Here is a 6680-nt window from a genome sequence, read left to right as displayed (position 1 = left end):
GAAATAAAAACAGAAACAGAAGGAGGCCGAAGACTTCGTCGACGACATTGCATTTTGGGGGATAATAATAATTTCAGGAAATTGTCAAACTTCATCGACGAACACAGGGTTTCGTCGACGAGAAAATACCGAGAGACGGTTTGGGCTGCTCTAAATTTCGTCGACGAATACAAGGCTTCGTCGACGAATTTACTGAAAGATTCGTTGACGAAGTGATGTGTCTCATCGACGAATCTAGCCCTATAAATAGATAAAAACCGAATTTTTATTCATTTCTCGCGCCGCTCTCTCTGTCCTACGAATCCTCTCACTTCTCTCTTCGATTCTGGACCCGCCAGTCACCGGATCGAAGATTTGAGGCTACCACGACGCTCCTGGCAAAGTTCTCTACAAATCTACCTGAGCAGATCGTGGGGGAAACAAAGTTGGATTTCATTCCAAATTCATGGTAAGACATTTTAGCCTATTTTTGGATTCATGATAGTTATAGGAAATGATGTAGGTGGAGAAATATTGATATTCTATTTTGGAAAATATTATTTTCAGGGTGTTTTGTAGGAAGCCCTGCGGGGTGTTAAGCTAGTATCCCATAGGGGCTTTCCAGTAGTCAGGTAAAGAAAATTTGTTATGTTAGGTATTTTTAAAATATTATACAATTTATTAAATGATGAAAATTATGTATTATAGTATCGTGTGACTTTGAATATGAATATAGTACGAATACATGTTTTACGATATTTCAATATTATGATTTTATGATATTTTAGTACCATGATTTTATGAATCTCAGTACCAGGATTACACGATTTTCAGTATTATGATTATGCAGTTTCAGTGTTATGATTATACAGTTCTCAGTAATACAACGTATGAATTACAATACAGTTATGCAATATCATGGTTATTACGATTATTTCAGAATCATGGGAATTCAAATAGTTGTATATAGAAATATATTATATAGTATCAGACCTTGTAGGACTTGCAGCTATAGAGTACGGTACCGTTGCCACAGATATTATGTTACTTTATGAGTGCAACCACTTATTTAGATAATACGTGGTAAGGTCAATCACCTAAGCCCTTGAAGAGGTTAGACTCCCCATCCAGATATGGGTTGAGGTGAGCAGATCAATCCATGGAGTATAGTGATTTATTCCTGGTTGGCTAGCCAAGGTAAATCCCGCCTACGGGCCGCACAACCCTGTTATGAGGGGGTAAGTCATGACACACAGATAGCCACAGGGAACAGTTTCAGTTACTATTATGTACGTACGGATTTACAGAAATAGGGACCATACTTATATACACTAGAAGTATTTTGAATTATAACCTATAATATTTTTATGTTAAGCAACATGGAAAGGGGTGGTGTATTTTATTACTTGTTCTGTACTTTTGTATCCGGTTATTCATGATTATATGGAAACAAATTTTCTTAGTATAGTAGCTCATTTGTCACACACTAGTAATAACATATATCTTCTTATTGAGCGTTGGCTCATCACAGTGTTGAAACATTTTTCAGGTGATCCAGGTAGGCGAGCAGACCAGACTCACAAATAGAGGGGCTTCAGTAGTGCCATGTTAGAGAGTGAGTATATTTTGGAAGAGTTTTTATATATCTCAGCATGGTTGAGGGTATTTTGGGAAAAACAGTAATATGTGTATATTTTGGGGAACATGTTAGTACTCTGGTATTGGTATTGTATGGTATGGTATTGTATATATTTACATATAAATGTGTTTATTCAGTTTCTGCTTCTTGCTGCTTAGGTTTATGGTTGGGTTACCCCAGTTTGGTATTAGAGCATGTAAAATATTTTTGTATAAAAAAAAATAATATACGGTATTTAAACAGGTCGTTACACTCTCACCTCTCTGTTTCCTCTCTTTTTCTTTAGCATGGCTTTGTCTCTTTCTCTCTCTTATCCAGTTTCCCCGAATCCTTCTATTTTCTCTTTTGATCTCTCTGACTTGCATGGTTGTCATCTCCTTTGGTGGCCCTTGCCACGCACAGCGGGAGCTAGGGTAAGATCTCCCCCCTCTTTTGATTTCTGTTTTCTTTTTCTCTCTTCTTCTCAGATCTCTCTCTAACCTCTTTCCCTTTTTATTTTGCAAATCCTCAAATTAAGTTAAGTGGTAGAGAGTTTCATGCTCTTTGCCAATCGATCCTAATTTCCCAACCATATACCTAAACCTTTAGGTAAATCCCCTTCCTCCCTGCTTCTAATTTTCTTTTTTCTACTTCAGTTTTATTTTTCTTGGAAAATTTTTCTCGAGTTTTATAAGGAACTAAACAAGTTTAGGAAGAGCTTAAGCTAAGTTAAACTAACTACGATTAGATTTGGTTAGGGTTTCAAACTCACTTAGGTTGATAAGGCTTAATTGGGTAAAGCCTAACTAGGTCTTAGGGTGTTGGGCTTAAATTGGGTTTGAGTTTAATTAGATCAGGCCTATTAGGCCCATTTGGGTTGAGAGAGAAGAAACAAGTTAATTGGGCTAAGCCGACCCAAGTCAATATTGACTTAGGTTCAAGTGTTTGGGTGAGATCCGAGTCATTGGACTTGGGTTAGGTATTTGGGTCAGTTGACCTGGACTCGAGTTTTCAAGTCGGATGTCAGGTAATCAAATGTGGTCGGGTATTTGGATCCAAATCATGATATTCCTTTTCGGGTCCCCCCACCTATTTAGATGATTTTGTAATGTTTTCTCAAATTGATTTGGTTAAAATCTAACTTCTATTCAAATATTGTCCAAATTTAGACTACTCAAATTCCAAAATTCAATTTTTAAACATGCCTAAAATTAAACTAAATAGTGTAAAATTTTAAGGAACCAACCTCTAACTTCAAATTGTCCCGTTTCTTTCTTTGGTTGAACTTTGCATTAATCTCCTTTTGCCAATTTCCCACTGCTTCTGCAATTCAAGTTTCTTAATCTTTTATTTTCCCTCATCTTCTCAATTTCAAACACTCAAACCCTCAACAAATCTTTCTCAATTTTGTAATAAGCAAATCCTTTCTTCTGTTTCTCTGTTTCTATGTCTCCCCCTCTTCCCTCGTAAGCCCACTGGTTATCGGCTCGACGAACCCAATTCAATCAGTTCTAACAGCATTTAAGTAATCAATCCAGTTTAAATTGATAGTTCAAATTATATTTGCATTAAACTATGATTTTACTCACATGTTACTTGTACATATTCCCACATGTCTAATTTCTTTTTCCTTTTGTGCTTGCAAGTTTGAAGTTGAAGATGTTGACCCACTATTTTTATTTCATTTTTCATTACCTGTTTTTTTTTTTCATTGTAAAAATTCATTTTTCCTGTATTTAGAAATTTTTCTGTGTTTTGTCCAATTTGTATTATATAAGTCCTGAACAAAATGGGGTATCTAGATATATGTATAATAGATATAATGTGACAAAAAATATAAAAATAATAAAATTAAAAACTTGATTAGGCTCGCTAGTAGTATTCTAATATTCAAACTCAACTAATTAAGTTATTCAAATAGAATCAAGTTAAATCAAATCACAGAGCAAGTTGAGTTCGAGTAGTTTACAAGTAAACTTAACCCATTTACATCCCTATATCTAATAAAGTATCAACTTTTTTGATATTCAAAAAAAGGAGGAATCCCCAAAAGACGACGTGTGGTGGGGACCATATTGCACTGTAGGGTCCACCCACACCCTATATATTTCTTAAATAATCTCATAGTTGATTTTTCAAGACACTTATTATTTTCCTTTACTTATATACGAGTTATCTTGGACAAAATATTAAATATTATTTGAAAGCAGTATTGAGATTATTAATGATTGAGGATCATAACATTTGAGATTAATGATATCCATCTCTATGATTAATTAAGGAAGCTTAAGTGGTTTTGAGATATCATTTTTTTTTTTACCATTTTTTATAAAAAATCCTAATTAAAAGAATTAATACCTAATTTGTTCAGATTATGCATTTGTTTTGAATTAAAAGAGGAATTATTTGGTGAAATATATTTCACATTGATGGTGAAGATTAGCAGTATCATCACTTTGATATATAAGTTCATAGGAAAATTAAATTGAAAATTTGAAATAATTTTTAAAAGCTTTAAACCTACTTTATCTCCATGTGACTGAAAATATTGGGTAACTTTTAAAATGATTAAAAAAATGAAATTTCAAAACCATTTTTTCCTATAAAATACTTGAGTAACTTTCAAGATATTTTTTGAAACTTAAGTTGAGGAAGAAAAAAAAGAAGGGAAAATAGGTAACAATATAAAATGACATAATTTTTTTTTTTAAAAATACACTCATTTTATTTTTAAATGAGTCATAAATGGGTCACCTTATGGATAACCCGATCCGAACACACCTAATAAGCAGATCAGGTCTTAATTGATTCGTTTATAAATGAGTCAATTTATATTAAATTTAAATTAAATTTAAAAAAATTGATTACGGTCATTCGTCGGATTTTGACCCTTTTTGCCAACGGAAAAGTTTCCTATCTAACTCTCGGAGACATGGCAAAATTCGATCGGTTGTTATGGACCGCTTTGGGCTAACGGATACACCAGATCTGAGCCTCTGCTTAATGTAGATAGAGCCGGAATTTAAGATGAAGATGGGATGGGGTGGGTCTTGTCAGTAACGCGTCAGGGTGCGCATATCTCCGGCTGTACCACATTATCAAATCACGCATCGGTTAATGACTCAGAATATTCTGTCGTCTTCTTGACTTTTACCGGCCCCACTTTTCACTTTCTCTAATATCTTATTTTACTACTTTTATAAATATATATAATATATTATTATGCATTATTTCGACTCCTCCCCATAAACAAAGGCGAGCATCTTTCACATGGCCCATTTCTTTTTTATTAATGCAACCTTTGACCTTTACGGTTTTCCTTCACCGTTTACTTTATTTCATCTCAGAAATAGTTTAAGCGATGCGTGATTGGCGTTCTTCAAAAAAAAAATAAAAAAAAAATAATAATAATAAAGCTCCATTTTTCTTTTATATACAAAAATAAAAACTACATTACACTTTACAAAATTAATAAAAATTCTTTAATTACGATGGGTCAAATGTAAATTACAATTCGATAATTATACTATTCATCTAATTCTATTCGATTTATTTTGCTAACATTATAATTATTTAAATTTTTTTTATTGAATTTGGTTATTTTTTTATTTTTTTTATATTAACAAAAAAATTACAATTTTGATTTTTTTTCAATTTTTTAGAATAGTTTGTTTTCTATTTAATTTTGATGAATTTTACATTTATAATTGTAATTCAATGAATAATTATTTTTTATATTTAGTAATTATTTTACAATTTACCAAATAGTTCGTTTTATATTTAAATCTGGATGAATTTTACATTTATAAATGTTTTTATGGATAATTAGATTCAAACGCAACTTTAATTATTGTAATATGAAATTAGTTATTCATTAAATCATAAAAAAAAAAATTATTCTTAAGGATGGTGGATTACTTGTTGGTCGTCATAAACTATTTGAATTGAACTGTTACTTAATAAAGTCAAATATGAATTTTAATCTGTTCACTCGAAAACTTATCTAAATTAAGGCTCCCCGTAATATGGGAGACTTATTCATTTAACGCCTTAAAGCTTATGTCATTCTTCACAAAAATTAGAAGACCTCAATATATAGTTTTATTTCATTTTCCTTAATTTAAAATATAATCAATCCTCCTCTCTTTCTCTTCTTTGTCCACTTAAATAAATTTGAATTTTCCTCTATTTTAGTATCACTTCATCTTGTCAAATAATTTTTTTATATATTAAATTTTGCATATTAAGTTTCAGAGAGAAATTAATGATGGTATTAAAAATTAGAAAAAAATAAATTAATGATGATTTAAATATTATATTTAATTTTAGAAATAAAATGAAATAAAGAAATAGATAATTATGGCATAAAAAATTATTTTCATTACAAATTTAAATTATCTTATTTTTGAAACAATTATTCTAATAGTATATTTCTTTTTTACTATGAGACCACTTAAAAGTTTTCTGAAAGTATAATATAAATATGTATTTTAAATATTTTTTATCTAAAAATAAAAGAGGAAATTTGAATAAAAATAAACAAGAGAAAATATTATCAATTTGAGAGTTGTCATTAGCATTTTAAAAAATATTATTGTTACTCCACTATTATTTTTAATACGTTAAATTATATTAATGTCACTTGTAAGTAAGAACAAAAATATATGAATTTTCATTAGTCATTATTTTAATGTTAATTGGATATTTTTTATCTTTTACATAAATAAAAAAATTAAAATTTGATAAATTGGTGTAAACTTGCTCATTGCATAATTTTTTTTTTTAAATTTTCAAAAATCTATAGTTAATTTTTCAATATTAATACTCTTTTATGTGTTTGTCTATTTACAAATATTGACAGAAAATTTATATTATTTTTTTTAATTTTCAAAAAATAAGTCATAATGTTTTTTTTAAATAAGCGTATCATTTTATATTCTATCCCGATACTCTTTATTTATTTATTTTTTATAATGAGTGTTAAAATTTTTAATTACTCTTGTCAAAGTAGGTATATTTTCTAAAAAAAATAAAAAAAATATTTATTTCAGGAAGATTTATTAAAAAGATAAGGAACTCTTTA

Source organism: Malania oleifera, chromosome 13, assembly GCF_029873635.1.
Source record: "Malania oleifera isolate guangnan ecotype guangnan chromosome 13, ASM2987363v1, whole genome shotgun sequence".
In the NCBI taxonomy this organism is placed as follows: Eukaryota; Viridiplantae; Streptophyta; class Magnoliopsida; order Santalales; family Ximeniaceae; genus Malania; species Malania oleifera.
This window is presented reverse-complemented; position numbering follows the sequence as displayed.